Source organism: Myxine glutinosa, chromosome 1, assembly GCF_964187855.1.
Source record: "Myxine glutinosa chromosome 1, kmMyxGlut1.1, whole genome shotgun sequence".
Taxonomy (NCBI): domain Eukaryota; kingdom Metazoa; phylum Chordata; class Myxini; order Myxiniformes; family Myxinidae; genus Myxine; species Myxine glutinosa.
This window is the reverse complement of record NC_136261.1, coordinates 60682214-60701799: the sequence shown is the minus strand read 5'-3', so window position 1 is coordinate 60701799 and position 19586 is coordinate 60682214.

Below are 19586 nucleotides of genomic sequence, written 5' to 3'. Positions count from 1 at the left end.
ATTGCAAGGTGGTTGGAAAAGTTGCAGCAATACGATTTTAATGTGACCCATAGGGCCGGGAAGGCCCATGGGAATGCCGATGCACTCTCTTGGCGTCCTTTTTTGGGGGAAAACTGCGAATTTTGTGAGAGACACGAGGAGAAGGAACAATTGGGCGATTCCACCCCTATCCTCGTCGTCCGTGCAACCCGGGTGAGAGGGCCAATTTTGCCACTAACCACGGATGAAGAATTTGGCAGATTGGCTTGGAGCACAGCCCAGCGGGAGGATCCCGTCCTGGGACCGGTGTACGAATGGGTCCGATTGGGACAAAGACCTTATGGGGAAGAGGTCACCCCCCTCGGGGCTCCAACAAAGGCATACTGGGCTCAGCGGCAGACCCTGGAGTTGAAAGACAACATCTTGTATCGCAAGTGGGTGGAGGTTCCCTCTGAGAGAACTTCCAGGCTGGTGATAGTCCCAAATAAATTTAAGAACATCATATTACAGCAGGTGCATGGTACCCGCTCCGGCGGCCATTTGGGCAGGACAAAGACAAAATCTCGGGTCCGCCGGAGGTTCTATTGGGTAAATATGGGGCGCGCTATACAGGACTGGTGTCGGAGATGCGACGCCTGTACTGCCAAAAAGGGACCAGCACGAAGGATGAAGGCCCCCCTTCAATTACACCAGGTGGGGGCCCCCCTTGAGCGGGTGGCCATGGATATCCTAGGCCCACTACCCCGCACCCGCCAAGGTAACAAATACATCCTTGTTGTAATGGACTATTTCACCAAGTGGCCAGAGGCCTATGCCCTCCCCAACCAAGAAGCCGGGGTGGTAGCCCAGGCCTTCGTGGAAGGATTTGTATGTCGGCATGGGATTCCACAGGAGCTGCACACCAATCAGGGTCGAAATTTTGAGAGTCAATTACTAAAAGATGTGTGCAGACTCCTGTCAATTAGAAAGACAAGAACAACGCCCTTGCGGCCACAATCTGACGGGATGGTGGAACGGTTCAATCGAACATTGGTTCAACAACTGGAATTGTTCACCACCACCCGTCAGGATGACTGGGACGAACATCTCCCGTATTTGTTAATGGCCGACCGAACTAGCCAGCACGGGGCCACCACATGCAGTCCAGCGTTGCTTTTGTATGGGCGGGAGTTGCAGGCTCCCGCCGACTTGCTATGCGGTCCCGTGCCAGACTCCACCGATATCCCGCCGAGGGAGGGCTATGCACGTCACCTAGAGGAAGGCAAGGAGAGAGTCCATGGCTTCGCCCGCCGCCATCTCCAGCTGGCGGGGGCAAAGATTAAGTGCAGGTACGACCACCGGAGCCAGGGGAGTCAGTACACTCCAGGGATGAAGATTTGGTTCTTCAATCCCCGGAGGCGGAAGGGCAGGTGCCCTAAACTCACCTCTCCCTGGCAAGGCCCAGGGGTCGCCCTGTCGCAAGTCTGTGACGTGGTCATTAAGATCAAGATGGGGCCACGATCCCTCCCTCGGATCGTCCATGCCGACCGGATAAGACCCTACACCGGCGAGCAGGCGCCTTCATGGATCGCCTAGGCTCTAGATGCCGAGGCAGGACCCAGTACCTCTCATGACGGGGGCTTATAGTGTGAGTGGACTGGGGGGATAATAGTGGGAAATAATGCCCGGTGTCGGGGGATGGTGACTCTACCATCCCTCACTTTGGGCAAAGGAGCTATAGATTATGGGGTATGGCGGTGAAAACCTAGCCAGGGAGGGCTTGGATAATGTATCAGGATTTAGAAAGATGACCATAGGTGACTTGAGAGTTAAGTAGTGACTTTTGTACAGGTAGTGGGGACGTAGCCAGGTTAGATGGTTGATAACGACGAGGGATGTGCAATAGTATAAGGGGTGACAGGGAAGCACTAATCTTAGAAGGGCAATAGATAGTGAAATGATGCTGTGTGTATGAGCTTGAATTGTGTGTGAGCTTGTGTATTGAGCAGAGTATTGAGGATGTGTGTGATTGTGCATTGAGTGATCGACTTGCAAGGTGTGCAAGTGAAGTACAGGTGTATGGAGAATGGTGGGATGGAATAGATGGTCTGGAGTAAATGGAGTATGGAATGAATGGTGTGGAGTGAGTAGTGTGGAATACGTGAAGTGGAATGTATGGTGCGAAGGAGTGGATGGGGGAAGGATGGACCCCTTCACGAGTACCCGGGGAGGGCAGTTTAAAAGTAGGTAGAGGGAGTAGGTAAATTGTGGTTGGATATTGACATCTGTGGTGCTGGTTGTGGAAAAGAAGTGTTTTGTTGTGTGCATTAGTGAGTGAAATGGCTGGGCGTGTGGCCTGTTAGTGAGTATGGTTATTGAGCACTCCGCCACTGGTAGTCTGTCGGCCAGGTGAGGCCGCAGGTAGGCTCTGGGAGCCAGTTAGAGTTCGATGGGGCCCGTGGATCCTGAGAGAGGACCCGGGTAGCCCGATGCCAGAGGGGGCATTAGTGGGGTAAGGGAGCCAGAGGGCCTTCCCCAGGTTAGGGTAGAGAGGAGCTAGGTAAGCTCGGGTGGCAACTGCAGTGGCGGAGGTGTGCAGGTGAGCGGACCTTCTGGTAAGCCACACGACCCAGCCCTGAAATTGTGCAACGGCACAGGTTGAAAAATCGGGGGGAGCGGGACCCCAAATTGGGAGAGCGCCACAGTATGTTCAATGGGAATTGGTTTTTAGAACCACATAGTGTAATGATGGCCAATGGATTGGCAGGGCAAGACCCCGGGTAGTGTAAAGAGTTAATGTCATTTAGAAGCATAGATAGGAGAAAATCTCTTCGCACCATCCGCGTCCACTCACCTAGGGTGATAGATCTCCACACCAGGTTTTGGCAAATGTTTGGAATGAAAGACGCATCTCGACGTGGGTGAGACATTGTTTGATATTCCATCTCTTCCTCCTTAGGAGGGATTGATGATGAATTTGGCATTAGGGGATAGGAAAGACAGGACGTAGAGACGAAATTTGTAAATGGTGTAAATACGGGGTAGGGGCAAGGGTAGAGTAGGTGACATGGGGGGTGACGAACGGATAGGGACGAGCTTTCTTAGCTCGCTCTCCCGTGCCCTTCATGTCTGCATTGCCTTGTATTGATGTGTACCCTTGCGCCCCTGCCCGCTGATCTGCTTGTCCTTCCTTCCCCACTCACGGACCATTGCTCTTTTGTGCCCGAAGGAAAGTGTGCAGGTGCTGCAGTTGTGCGCCCGCACCCTTGCTGCCTGCCTGCCTGCACTGGTACACCACTTATGGACCACACGTTCTGTGGCCTGGCACCACCAGGCACCACACGTTCTGTGGCCTGGCACCACCTTTGGACCACACACTCTGTGGCCTGGCATTTGGCTGGAACGGACCATTGCTGCCAGCAGCATCTTGTTTGTGGACCACGGTTTTAAGTGGCACCTATGCCATGCAGGTGCACCACCGGAGTTGGCCCTGGTGGCCATAAATAAAAGACGGACACGGTTGGTGCAATCCTTTTTATTAAATAGACAGCAAGCAAGAAAATAAAGATCAAGGCAAGAAACATCGGCCCAGCAGAAAAGAAGAAGACACCATTTATTATTCCTGAAATGTTTGACTGTGCAGTGTGCATTTTCATTTTTTGGTGCATTTTCATGCTTTGTGCTTTTCCTGCATTTTTTTGTATTTTCGTGCTTGGATGGTGCTTTTCGTGCCTTTTGTTAATTGGTGCATGTGGGTATGGTGTATCGGTGCAGTGCAGTGCAGTGATTTTCCTCTTTTCAAAAGGTTCTGCTTCTCTTCCCGCAAAAGACAGGTCCTGGGTTGCAGTGTAAATAATTAGTAGTGTTTTTTGTAAATAATGCTCCCCACCGGCTTAAATGTGTAGTTTCGAAATAATTCCGCCATTCGGTTAGTCTGTGGGCCTGAGTCTGTGAGGTAGAATGCAACGCAGCAGGTGGGACATATTTAGTGTTAAAACTGTTGCACTCAGGGTGAGGTTAAAAGTAGAGGGTAACCACACCTACATGCCGCCACACTAATTGTTAAAAGATAATTCCCTTGTGTGTCGGCCCGGGCCGGGCATGGAAAAAGGGAGGGTGCAGTGTTGCGGTTTTTAGAACCCTCACTTTGTAAATAATTCTTGTAAATATCCCATCATTTAAAAGGTTAAAGGTTGCACCCTTAATTAGTCCATATGCAACACGTAGGCCACCATAGAAACTTTAGTTATCTCATTAGTATGTGTTTAGGTAAGGCCGTGTTCCCAATAGTTGAATCTGCGTTGCATTAATCAAAGAAGATAGGCCCCATTTGCTTATTTTCCAATCTCTCTCTCCAAGCGGCGCCATTATGCACTCCTACAGGCGGCGATTGTCTCTCCCCAAACATCATGTGGTTGATCAGCAGCGTTCGCTGCAGTAAACTGGTATTTGAGCTCGTTATGCCGCCATTAACCATGTGGTCAGGCCCGAAGAAAGGGGGCGGGACGGCCAAGAAGAAGGTGTGGCCTGTAAGCCAACAGTCGGAGGCGTGGCCGGTGAGCTCCACCAGCCAACCAGGGCTGAGTGAATACCATCACGGGCGTGGCTCTATGAAGCGTGGAGTAATCTGGGGGCGCGTAATATAAGCGCCAACGCGAGCCTTTTCACAGAGTCGACTCGGGTTGGAGACGGCGCTTTGTGGGGTCTGGCTGAGACGGACTGCTTGTGGGAGGTCTGCTGGGAGCGTCGGCCGCTGAGAGACGAAGCTGCACAAAGCCCTTGTACGAACTTGCGAAAGAGAGAGAGAGAGAGCGTTTGCTCGATAAACGTATTACGTACGCAGCATCCTGGTCCGCCCACTATATGTAAGGTCCGCTCGCGGTCGACGACACGCGAAGCTGCCTGCCGTTCTTTGCCCGCAGAACCGGAGCCTGGACGGAGTCGACCTACCTGGAACCATCTACCTGGACCTTCCACCCTGCCCGCTAAAATTCCCGTGTGAGTGTGTCTGTTTGTCTGGATTGTAGAGTAAGACTGTATAAGACTGCCCTGTGTCCTTCTCCTTCTTCGCTTCCTGTACATTCTTTCCTTTCATTTCCTTTGGTTTTGTAAATAATTAATAAACCATTCTTTGTTCTTCCTTTATTCTGGTTTCCTCTCCATCCGATCGCTTTAGTCTTTTCTCAATTGAGTACCTGTGGCACGATAGGAACCGCTCAGAATCGGGTTTAGTCATTTGTTAACGGCTCGGATCGCGGACTGCTAACCGCTCGGCATTTACCATCACGTCCGTGGTTCGAGCAGGAGTTATTTCCCTGCTTTACGGTGGGGTTACTAAGTAGGTATTTGGGACTTCATTGACGAATGACCCTAGGTAATACCGACCGGAAGGAGCGTTATAACTTCTAAGGACTCAGGTCGGTCAGTCACGGACAAAGGGATTAAACCCCCCTTGATAAGGGGAGCGCCGACCCCCGAATCCAAAACAACCTCATTGGTAGATGTGTGGTCTAACCACATTGGTATATGTATGTAATAATCGCATTGGTATATGTGTGGAAATCCACATTGGTGGATGTGTGGTATAACCTCATTGGTATATGTATGGAATAACCACATTGGTATTTGTGTTAAATAACTGCATTGGTAGATGTGTGGAATAACCGCATTGGTAAATGTGTGAATTAAACTCATTGGTATATGTATGGAATAACTGCATTGGTATATGTGTGGAATAACCGCATTTGTATGTGTGGAATAACCGCATTTTTTTTTTTTTTGGAATAACCGCATTGGTAATTGTATGGAATAACTGCATTGGTATATGCATGAAATAACCGCATTGGTATATGCATGAAATACCCGCATTGGTATATGTATGGAATAACCACATTGGTATATGTGTGAAATAACCGCATTGATATATGTGTGGATTAATCTCATTGGTATATGTGTGGAATAACCACATTGGTATATGTGTGGAATAACCGCATTGGTATATGTATGGAATAACCGCATTGGTAAATGTGTGGAATAACCTCATTGGTAGATGTGTGAAATAATCGCATTGGTATATGCATGGAATAACCTCATTGGTATGTGTGGAATAACCTCATTGGTATATGTGTGGAATAACCGCATTGGTATATGTGTGGAATAACCTCATTGGTAGATGTGTGACTAACCACATTGGTGTATGTTTGGAATAATCGCATTGGTATACGTGTGGAAAAACCACATTGGTAGATGTGAGGTATAACCTCATTGGTATATGTATAGAATAACCACATTGGTATATGTGTGGAATTAACCGCATTGGTATACGTGTGGAATAACTGCATTGGTATATGTTTGGAATAACCGGATTGGTATATGTATGGAATAACCGCATTGGTATATGTAAGGAATAACTGCTTTGGTATATGTGTGGATTAACCACATTTGTACATGTGTGGAATAACCGCATTGGTTTTTTGGAATAACCGCATTGGTATATGTATGGAATAACCGCATTGGTATATGTATGGAATAACCGCATTGGTATATGTATGGAATAACCGCATTGGTATATGTATGGAATAACCGCATTGGTATATGTATGGAATAACCGCATTGGTATATGTATGGAATAACCGCATTGGTATATGTATGGAATAACCGCATTGGTATATTTATGGAATAACCGCATTGGTATATTTATGGAATAACCGCATTGGTATACGTGTGGAAAAACCACATTGGTAGATGTGTGGTATAACCTCATTGGTATATGTATGGAATAACCACATTGGTATATGTGTGGAATAACCGCATTGGTATACGTGTGGAATAACTGCATTGGTATATGTTTGGAATAACCGCATTGGTATGTGTTTGGAATAACCGCATTGGTATATGTAAGGAATAACCGCATTGGTATATGTATGGAATAACCGCATTGGTATATGTGTGGAATAACCACATTTGTTTTTGTGTGGAATAACCGCATTGGTATATTTATGGAATAACCGCATTGGTATATTTATGGAATAACCGCATTGGTATACGTGTGGAAAAACCACATTGGTAGATGTGTGGTATAACCTCATTGGTATATGTATGGAATAACCACATTGGTATATGTGTGGAATAACCGCATTGGTATACGTGTGGAATAACTGCATTGGTATATGTTTGGAATAACCGCATTGGTATGTGTTTGGAATAACCGCATTGGTATATGTATGGAATAACCGCATTGGTATATGTGTGGAATAACCACATTTGTTTTTGTGTGGAATAACCGCATTCGTTTTTTTGGAATAACCGCATTGGTATATTTATGGAATAACCGCATTGGTACGCGGGGTTGGCACTCACCAAATGTTCGGATGGTTTCACAGGAGGTACACATGTGGACACGCAGCCGATATGATCATGTCATGTGTACCTGTTCCGAAGCTCTTTATAAAGTTTACAAACACCATTTACCAGAGGCGTCCATAAAGTTCACCCAAGGCACGCCAACGTCACGATCTTTCAATGTACAAGTCCGTCGCGGCGCGGACCCCCAACCCAAGCCATCATGCCAGACCACCCGATTATTCATTCATTCGTCATATTGAAAGGAAACAACTTGTTGGACAATGGCACAGCTTTGTGCAAATGTTCCTTGTCCGTGTGCATCCCGATGTCCTGGTACGAGGCCAAATGCCCACGGCCAGATCTCGGTTCGCTTGTCCACAGCGGACAGAAGGCCGTCACCGATATCCCGCATAATGTGCCGCTATAATTCCCCTTTATTACCCATCGCTTCCCAATCCAATTTTCTTTGCAGCGATGGCTCAGGATTTACGAGGATCCCGAGCCTGTGCTGTCCATCTCATTTCCAGAGTTCATTGCATTTTGTGATCAAAGTTACAGCGCGAGAGCGAACACGTGTTGGATCCTCGTGACAGCAGCACCACGTGCACGCCCCTCCTGTTCAAATATCATTCCAATACAGCAGACAATAAAACCTTTGCCGAGCAATCCGTGACACCTGTCCAACTGTAAATACAGCCCGAGTAAAAAAAAACAAAAAAAAAAAACTTTTAAATCGGGTCACGCAAAGAAATATATGTTTGGCCTTTGCTGAGACTTCAGAGGCATCAATGTCACTCTTTAAATAAGCTGATGTAGAGAAGTGAAATGAACAAATCAACGAAACCTCGGCTGCAATCTACTGTGCTTCTTAAAGTTGAAGCGAAAAGAATGCGGGTATAATAGAAATATTGCGATGCTTTATCAGTTTATAAGAAGCACCCTTCGCATTTTAACGATTTTATATGCAACATCCTTCATCAGATTTTCTCTCCATTGCCTGGATAATATAATAATCGACCTGAGAAGGAAACAGTTTTGAGCCAAGATTTTTATACAACAATTTTAATATAACAGCTCAGGAGTAAAATGAAAATAAATGAAAAAAATAATACATGTAAATATATAAATATACACATACACGAGTATGTATATATATATATATTTGTGCTTAATGGGTCAGGGATATAATCATCCAAAACATATATCTCGAAACAATTTAATGATTGTGTCCCTTTAATAGGCTTAAGTAACCATCAGATGAAGCCACCAGACCAACCCGAATTCACCCAGAGATCAAGTCACGTTTTGTATCTGTGTTTTGATAAATGACACGGGATGGTAATACAAAAGAAGCAATAACAAGAAGAGGGAGAATTGCTTTGCTATACATGTCTCCTACCGGTCCCAATATTTTGCATAGTAAACCCATAACAATTTTTTTAAATTGATGAAACACCCTTAAAATAGAGCTTGCTGTAACTTATAATAAGGCCATGTACCAAGTTCAATATGCTAAAGGGTACGGAAAGAGGCGAGAGAGCTACAGGTGGGACGGACAGATGGAGAGCAAAGCTATAGTCTCCTCCGGTGAAACAGGTAGGGCACGAACATAATCCTAAAAAGCCACTTGACCCTCTACCCGTACACGCCCTCAAACAAACCAAGCAAACAAGTGGGATGGTCTTAAATTGCTGTATGTTGTTAACAGAACCTAAAGTGCGATGGTCTTAACTTACTGTATGGTCTTAACAGAACTTAACAAAGTGGGATGGTATTAACTTGCTGTATGGTCTTAACAGAACTTAACAAAGTGGGATGGTATTAACTTGCTGTATGGTCTTAACAGAACCTAAATTGGGATGGTCTTAACTTGCTACATGGTCTTAACAGAACTTAACAACATGGGATGGTCTTAACTTGCTATATGGTCTGAACAGAACTTAACAACATGGGATGGTCTTAACTTGCTATATGGTCTGAACAGAACTTAACAACTTGGGATGGTCTTAACTTGCTATATGGTCTGAACAGAACTTAACAACATGGGATGGTCTTAACTTGCTATATGGTCTTAACAGAACTTAACAACATGGGATGGTCTTAACTTGCTATATGGTCTGAACAGAACTTAACAACATGGGATGGTCTTAACTTGCTATATGGTCTGAACAGAACTTAACAACATGGGATGGTCTTAACTTGCTATATGGTCTGAACAGAACTTAACAACATGGGATGGTCTTAACTTGCTATATGGTCTGAACAGAACTTAACAACTTGGGATGGTCTTAACTTGCTATATGTTCTGAACAGAACTTAACAACATGGGATGGTCTTAACTTGCTATATGGTCTGAACAGAACTTAACAACTTGGGATGGTCTTAACTTGCTATGTGGTCTTAACTTGCTATATGGTCTGAACAGAACTTAACAACATGGGATGGTCTTAACTTGCTATATGGTCTGAACAGAACTTAACAACATGGGATGGTCTTAACTTGCTATATGGTCTGAACAGAACTTAACAACTTGGGATGGTCTTAACTTGCTATATGGTCTGAACAGAACTTAACAACATGGGATGGTCTTAACTTGCTATATGGTCTTAACAGAACTTAACAACATGGGATGGTCTTAACTTGCTATATGGTCTGAACAGAACTTAACAACTTGGGATGGTCTTAACTTGCTATATGGTCTTAACTTGCTATATGGTCTGAACAGAACTTAACAACATGGGATGGTCTTAACTTGCTATATGGTCTGAACAGAACTTAACAACATGAGATGGTCTTAACTTGCTATATGGTCTGAACAGAACTTAACAACTTGGGATGGTCTTAACTTGCTATATCGTCTTAACAGAACTTAACAACTTGGGATGGTCTTAACTTGCTATATGGTCTTAACAGAACTTAACAACATGGGATGGTCTTAACTTGCTATGTGGTATTAACAGAACTTAACATGGGATGGTCTTAAACTTGCCATATGGTCTTAACAGAACTTAACAACATGGGATGGTTTTAACTTGCTACATGGTCTTAACAGAACTTAACATGGGATGGTCTTAACTTGCTACATGGTCTTAACAGAACTTAACAACATGGGATGGTCTTAACTTGCTATATAGTCTTAACAGAACTTAACAACATGGGATGGTCTTAACTTGCTATATGGTCTGAACAGAACTTAACAACATGGGATGGTCTTAACTTGCTATATGGTCTTAACAGAACTTAACAACATGGGATGGTCTTAACTTGCTATATGGTCTGAACAGAACTTAACAACACGGGATGGTCTTAACTTGCTATATGGTCTTAACAGAACTTAACAACTTGGGATGGTCTTAACTTGCTATATGGTCTGAACAGAACTTAACAACTTGGGATGGTCTTAACTTGCTATATGGTCTGAACAGAACTTAACAACTTGGGATGGTCTTAACTTGCTATATGGTCTGAACAGAACTTAACAACACGGGATGGTCTTAACTTGCTATATGGTCTTAACAGAACTTAACAACATGGGATGGTCTTAACTTGCTATATGGTCTGAACAGAACTTAACAACACGGGATGGTCTTAACTTGCTATATGGTCTTAACAGAACTTAACAACATGGGATGGTCTTAACTTGCTATATGGTCTGAACAGAACTTAACAACACGGGATGGTCTTAACTTGCTATATGGTCTTAACAGAACTTAACAACATGGGATGGTCTTAACTTGCTATATGGTCTTAGCAGAACTTAACAACATGGGATGGTCTTAAACTTGCTATATGGTCTTAACTTAATCGCAGCACCATGAATAAATGACAAATTCCTGCCCAAGTGAGATCCAGTTGAAGGTCATGCCTGGGCAGCATGCTCATTAAACATTTGGGCTATTGACCTTACTCGGTGGTAGTTGTGGTAGGATTGCTTGCAGTGGTAATAGATGGGCCACAACGGCTATAGCCTCTTGCCGGACCATCTATTTGGACAACGATGAACTCCCCAATAAGAGAAGCCAAAACACTCAACAGTCGATGCATCGTGCATGTAATGTTCCGTTACAATGTGAGGTTAAGGCAAAGTAGACACAGAGCCAGTGTTATTACACTGAGCTCATCAGAGCACACACACAACACACCGGAGCACGCATAATTCACATTCCCTCCAATCATCAGTCTGGGATTCACAAGGCAATAAGCACAGCCTTACGATCATGATGACAACATATTTGAGCAGCGTTTTCCACTTGGCCTTAAAAGACGTGAAAAAAAAGAGGAAATTATTAAGAGGGACTCGAGCATTTGGGGTCTCGGAATATGCACATTTGGTGCCAGGGGGCGAAAAGGTGCCTTAGCCAAGCGGCGTGATGCTAATTGGAGGTGGACGATTATAATGAAAGTTGCAAAAAACAACTGTAGGGGGAAATATGAGCATAAGGTGTTGGATATGCAAGATTATCAAACACCATGTTAATTGTTTCCGCTTTGGGCATCTCTATACCGATATGCATTATGCTGAAACTCATTAAATAAAAAGTTTGCGTTTGGCTGTGTGTCTGAGGCTTTCCATCTGGTGGGTGAGTTTCAGGGCCAGAGGGGATGTTTTTTTATACACAACCCATGCCTCGTTCCCATTGTCGTCCCCTGCGGATTTCTTCTCCCTTATGATTGTGCGAGGAGTGGCGAGATGGCGACGGTATAAGGATGACTGCACTGAAATGTCAAACTCTTTGGTATGTGTGATAAAAGCACGCTACTTCTTAATCATCCTTCTAGATGACAAAGTGGTCACACGTGCACCTACACAAAAAAAAAAAAAAAAATCAAACCAATTTATGATAGATAGGACATTAACGTGTATTTTCGATTTTCATATTTTCCTGGTGAAGGAAATTGATAGCCCAACATATTCTCAACGTATTTACATCAAATCTAGTGTCATACTACCATTATTAATTTATTTTTTCATTTATTTTAGTTATGCCTCCGCCCCCGAAGGTGGCCGGAGACATTATGTTTTCGGGTTGTCCGTCTGTCAGTCCGTCCGCCCATACGGGCTAAACCTCGTTTTTCTCAGCAACCACATGTCTGATTGAGCCAAAACTTTCAGAGTAGGAGTAACACCCATGCAGAATGTTTTTCTGATAATTGTGACGTCATAGATAATGTGGTATGGCAGCCATATTGGATTAACACAAATAATTTAAAAAATATTTCACGGAAACCGCTCAATGGAAAAATGTGAAACTTGGCACATTGACAAGTACTCCCAATGGGGAGCAAAAGCATGATAATGGTGACATCATCAGTGAAGTGGTATACCAGCCATAAATGTTTTAATCGAATGCCTTATCCTAAAAATCTGGAATTGCATGCACATTATCCATGACCTATTTGTATTGAAATATTAAATTTATGACATCATAGGTCACATGGTTTGGCAGCCATATTGGATTTAACCTAAAACCTTAAAAAAACATCTTCTCCCAAATCACCAGATCAATCGATTCGAAACTTTACCCAGGGCAATGATTAGGCATGACGATTAAAAGTTGACCACAAAAACGTCATGGACCACATGGTGTGGCAGCCATATTGGAATGAAGGAAAATATTAAACAATTATATCTCTGAAACCGCTTACCCCATCGATGCAAAACTTTACAAATGCCACCTAACATCATTGCTGCATATAGGTTGAAAATTATGTCGTCGTCGGTCACGTGGTTTGGAGGCCATCTTGGATAGAAAAATGAACCTTATCCAATCAGCACTAAACTTCACGAATGTGATCCCCTACCCATACATATGTAGTAGTGTTTACATTTTTGATGTCATATGTCACATGGTTTGGCAGCCATATGAGCTTGAAAGCCTATATTTAAAAAAAACCCTTCTCCAGAACCGCTTCACCGATCGATGTGAAAGCTGTCCTGTCTGGTTAAAATGTGATACTTGAAAACAGCTGAAGGGATTTAAATCAAACTTTTATTTTTAGGACAGTCAATGAGGGCATCTACCCGTTATCACGGGCAGCGACTACGCGGGGCATATTGGCGACACAGTCACATTGCTCTAGTTCATTTATTTATTGGAAAGTTGTGAGATGTGTTAAAAAAGTTCAGTGTGATATTGACTGAAATCGGAGAGCAGCACAGTTTTACTTTTTTATTTTTGCTCATTATAGACTTGCACGTACTTGGTGTTGGACTGGCACTGGCTTGTGTGTTTCATTAATTTGCCATTAGTTTCATTAATTTGCCATTGGTTGTCGTTTGGAGTATATTCCAGAAGTTTGCCCAAATTCTACAATTATGGATCTTATTAAAACTTTCATCAAGGTGTAATTTTACCTTTATGTAAAGATGAGTATTCTATAGTAATATGGGTGGGGAGCTTCAAGTGTGGATGAGGCCCTTGAAAATGAGTGGTGGCCAGGATGGCTGGCAGCGACTGGAATCTGGCCTCACTCAAAGGATTTAAGTCTTCCATCTCTCACATAAACTAGAGGGCTGTGATTAGAGATTGCTGATGGTACTGGGTATAGCCAACTCGTAACATTAGCGAAGTGGTAGCAGTTGACATTCTGCATCATAATGAAAACAAACGTACCGAGAAACACAATGATAAAAAAAATGGGAAAAATTAAAGAACTGAAAATTGAATAATGGAAATATGTAGTAATTGAATATGAAAAAATAATTGATAATTAAAAAAAAATCTAATATTAAATAATTAAAAATAGAAAAAAAATGATGAAAATTGCAAAAGGGAATAATTAAATAACAGGAAAATTAAATAATTTATAATTGGTGAAATAAAAATAAAGGAAAAAATATTCTTTTAAAAAACAAGACACAATTGCCACCAAGACTAAACACTTAATGCCTCCCTCCGGGAACCATAACAAGTATTTAGTATATCCATCCTGATCTCGGCTTCCTTTCTCATCATAGGATGCTAACCAGACTGAAGGCAACCATAGTCCATTCCGCAAGCCTTGTAACAAGTGTGTTCATCCCCAGACGAGCCATAAAGTATATGGCAAACCTTAAGGCTGGATTATCTTACCTGTGTCCTCTTTCAAATGCCTGGTAGCACCTTGTTGAGCCTCGTCTCTGCTCCAGTTGACTTCCAAATATTACAGGCCAGTTTACTTGCAATTATATATCAGCAAACTCATGACGACCATCATTGCAGCGCAAACTGTTTTTTCTCTTCTCAAACCGCCTGATCTCCAAATTGTCAGTATTGATTTTGTCAGTCACTTAATTTATCTCAAGAATAGATGTTGGCCTAATCTCCAAGAAGAAGCTAGGATTGCATCGCCGGGACTATCTATGGCATTTGACAGTCTGGCACCCCATTCTGCTTGCCAGGATTTATGCTTTTGGCATCAGAGGCCAACTGGCTTCCGACACTCAATCAGAACATAGCTCTGAATGGACCAACTGATCCTCAACTCAGAGCATGTCTTTGAATTCAGGTAAAACTTCATCGGCTATCATCAGGACCATCAAACAAAACAACCTTTTTTCCCCCTTATGAAGCACTAGAAGAGGTTCTTTCTCTTGAACTCCAGGGCCGCCTCACCATAAGGAAAGACCTCTACAGACAGCCTACTGTATATAATCAAAGATGGCCTCCAAAGGGAGCCGCAGACCTCTTCCATCATGTCAAACTTTTTCCTTGGAAAATCCGAACTTTTCATAACCTACAAGGTCTATAGTTGAAGTACGTTCCCCCGTGTGTTAGTGGCCCTGCTGCACATGTCTCTCACGCTTGCTGCGGATTCCAAACATTTCAACATCATTATCATCTCCCAGAATGCTGAAGCACAGGGCCGACTGCAGCCATCAGACAGGATCGTGCCCCAGTTCCTTTTTTTTTTTGAAGCTCTTTCAACACAAATGGAGCAAGACTGTCACCTGCCTCACCCAAATCCGTGCAGGATGCACAAGGTCTTCCATTGAGCTGCTCCTCATTCACCTTTCAAAAGGCCAGGATCACTACAATACTAACCTCCACAATGGTATCTTTCCTGAACTCGAATTTCTCATCATGAAACAGCACAAAATGTTGTTCAATCCTCACTGGAAGAAAAGCATCAAAATAAATAAATAAATGACAGACAACTATGTTTAACCCGGAAGATTCCTTCATGCCAAACATACTGACATTTTGCTATTCAACAATCAATTAATTGAAATATCCATTTTAACACATCAACTACACTATTGGGGGGAAGGGACGGGGCAGGGGGCTTACGGAGCAATCTGTTTATATATATATACATGGGTGGTTGTGGTGGGGAGGGGGGAGTGGCCAAACATGGAAAAAAAAAAAAAAAAAATGGAGGAAGATATCCGAGGAAGAAGAAGATATGGGATTTGCGATGAGTGGGCTGGAAAGGGAACGGAGGGTTGCTTTGAGGCAGGTGCTGCATGGTAGGGTAAAAAAATTCCATCAGTTTATGTGCATATTAAATGAATGAAACCAAGGTGCATCCCAAGCCAGTCAAGGATAAATGCTTTGTAGAAAAAAAACATTTTTTTAAGGCTACAGAAACCAATTCCTTTCTGTGAAGAAACTTTTTTTTTTTTAAACTAGCGAATAAAAACGTCAAATAAATACGTCCTTACGTATGGGTTAATTCCTTTAGAATTATGGACTGTTTAATTCCACACATAATTACGGACTCTTTAACCACCAGAAATGGGGATGGGTTAATTCCCCACAGAATTTTGGATGAGTTCATCAATTCCCTCAGAAATACGGATGGGTCAATTGGATCAGAATTACGGAAGGGTCAATTCCATCAGAATTACGGACGGGTCAATTCCATCAGAATTACCGACGGGTCAATTCCATCAGAATTACGGAAGGGTCAATTCCATCAGAATTACGGACGGCCCAATTCCATCAGAATTACAGATTTGGGGGGGGGGGGGGGGGGGTCAATTCCATCAGAATTACCGACGGCCAAATTCCATCAGAATTACGGACTGCCCGATTCCATCAGAATTACGGACGGCCCAATTCCATCAGAATTACGAATGGATCAATTCCATCAGAATTACAGAAGGGTCAATTCCATCAGAATTGCAGACGGCCCAATTCCATCAGAATTACGGACGGGTCAATTCCATCAGAATTACGGACGGGTCAATTCCATCAGAATTACGGACGGGTCAATTCCATCAGAATTACGGACGTGTCAATTCCATCAGAATTATGGATGGGTCAATTCCAGCAGAATTATGGATGGAATTCCCCACAGAATTATGGATGGGTCAATTCCCAGCAGAATTACGGACTCTTTAACCACCAGAAATGGGGATGGGTTAATTCCCCACAGAATTTTGGATGAGTTCTTTAATTCCCTCAGAAATACGGATGGGTCAATTCCATCAGAATTACAGACGAGTCAATTCCCTCAGAAGTATGGACCAGTTCATTCCATCAGAATTATGGACGGGTCAATTCCATCAGAATTACGGAAGGGTCAATTCCATCAGAATTACGGACGGCCCAATTCCATCAGAATTACGGACGGCCCAATTCCATCAGAATTAAGGAACGGCCCAATTCCATCAGAATTACGGACGGCCCAATTCCATCAGAATTACGGACGGGTCAATTCCATCAGAATTACGGACGGGTCAATTCCATCAGAATTACGGATGGGTCAATTCCATCAGAATTACGGATGGCCCAATTCCATCAGAATTACGGACGGCCCAATTCCATCAGAATTACGGACGGGTCAATTCCATCAGAATTATGGATGGGTCAATTCCAGCAGAATTATGGATGGAATTCCCCACAGAATTATGGATGGGTCAATTCCCAGCAGAATTACGGTCGGAATTCCCCATATAATTATGGAGGAGTCAATTCGTCACATAATTACAGATGAGTCAATTCCCCCAAATAATTACGGATGGGTCAATTCCCAGCAGAATTATGGACAAATTCCCCACAGAATTACGGATGGGTTCATTTACCCACATAATTTTGGATGAGTTAATTAATTCCCTCAGAATTAAGGAAGGGTCAGTTCCCCGTATAATTACGGATGGGTCAATTCCCAGCAGAATTATGGACAAAATTCCCTGCATAATTATGGGTGGGTCAATTCCCCACAGAATTACATTTGGATGAGTTAATCAATCCCCTCAGAATTACTGACGGGTTAATTCCCTCACAATTATGGACATTGGTCAATTTCCCTCAGAATTACGGCGGGTTAATTCCCTCCAGAATTGACGTATTTTGACTTGTAATACCCTCCTACCACCAGGAGCAGCGCTATACAATACACATTTCCATTGAGAGCATTGGGGTGCTCCCACATCCTGCAGACTAAAACCTCAGGACTATGTACTCTGATTTTTTTTTTTTACACCATTTAAAATACTCCTGTGGACCCGTGGAGGAATTGTAACTTCATGCCAAAATAAGAAAGTGTGGACAGAATTAAGATGAGGGCATTTTAATATTGATATGATATTGGCGCGCAATTGCCTCTCGGTTAAGACCGGGAATCGCGGATGGCCAAAACGAGCTTTAATGGAGGCATTTATCCAATCGATGTCGGATCATACACGAGCTGGGATGAACTATGCCGACTTACCTTCACGGCCGCAGGCGTCTTCAACCTGGAAATTAATAAATCAAACCAAACACGGATTTTAAATGTACAACAAAGAAATATTTATTACGGAACCCGAGAACAAGGAAACGCGACGGAAGAAAGTAAATTCTAAATTGGGACGCCCCCACACCAGATTTCAAAAACAAGACAAATGGGGGGATAATAAAATTAATGTCTCGTCGTGTTGTGGACTGTGGTGCGTCTTATCTATCTCTGTCGTCCAGGCCCCAAGCTCGCGCCCGAGCGCGGCTCCGGTTGGCACGAACTGCTCGGGCGTTGGCACGAACACCCCTCATCAGCGCTCCTACTGCATGCCTCGCTCGTCGTTCGTATGCGAATGCAGGGGAAGAGAATCATCGGCGCTGGTCTCTCCACCAAAGTTCAAAGGCAAAAACAGGTCGAGCAAGAAGGGACAGTCACGTGAAGGCAAAAGGCAAAGGAAAGAGCTCTGGGCGGGAAGGAACCAGGAACGAGAAGGGAAAATGTTGGCACACACACGTTCACCACTAAAGTCCGGACCGAAGTGACAAAATGTCCGCCGCTCCAACTCTCTTGTTCGGTGTGCTCTGACGTCAGCCGGGCATCTCCCCAATTCATGAGTCCCCTCCCACCGGTCGTGCGACCCACCCACCAACCCCTCGGTGTCCATCCATCGCGCGGTGGGCGTGGCCTTAGCCTGCCTTGTACGATGCTTGCCTGCAATGGCGTCGTTGTACGCGGCCGCTTCCTGCCTGTTTCTTCCGGTCAGTTCTTATGGTCAGTAATTGTAAGTGGGGGGGCATTTAATTAATGTGTGCACGATGTGGAAGTGTAAAATTTATGAAGCAAGTAATTTCTATGAGCTACAACCTGCTCTCCTCGTGTGCAAGTGTTTTTGTGGTTTCCATGCAGAAGTTGGGATTTCCTTCAGTAGGCGAGTCATCTCCGACACTCTGACCAAATTTGTTTGCTCGAGAAAAGTAAAATCTTAGTAGAGGCAATGGTAGACCACATATTGTCATGGTAAAATCATTTTATGATTGAGGGTAATATGATTACAGATAGGGTGTTTTTTTTAAAATACAGTGTTGGATCGGGTCTTCCCAAAATGATGAATAAAATGAAATGTTTTATTGAGTTATATAAATAAGTTGTAGAAGGATATTGTTTTTCAACGTAAAATAATACAATTGACAACAAATAATAAAATAAAACAACTGATGCCACAGTGTCTGACCTGGGCGTCTGAAGTAGTTAGCATTCACTAAGCTGCTTTCCAAATCCCATTGTGTTTGGTAAAACTAGTGAATAATCGACTCAGTACGAGGTCGAAGCTATGCAAAATACATGGTAATTATTTTGCAGAGTTGGACAATGGGAGTGGATGAGTCACTCTGCGCTGGCCGATGGAGGATGGGCGCAGCGCACCCTTTTTTCTACTTCCACTTGTAGCTATTTGATAGATAGTTTTATGGAATTGTCAACGTTCGCAGTAGTCGGGGCCCTTAGGGATATTTTGGGGCCGTTTGGTTCAAATTCTTCCAAAAGCACCAAATTTGGCCCAGATGTTGCCCATGCCATACTCTTTCGATTTTTGACGGGCGCCCCCCCCCCCCCCCGGGGCCCCATATTGGCGAAATACTAAA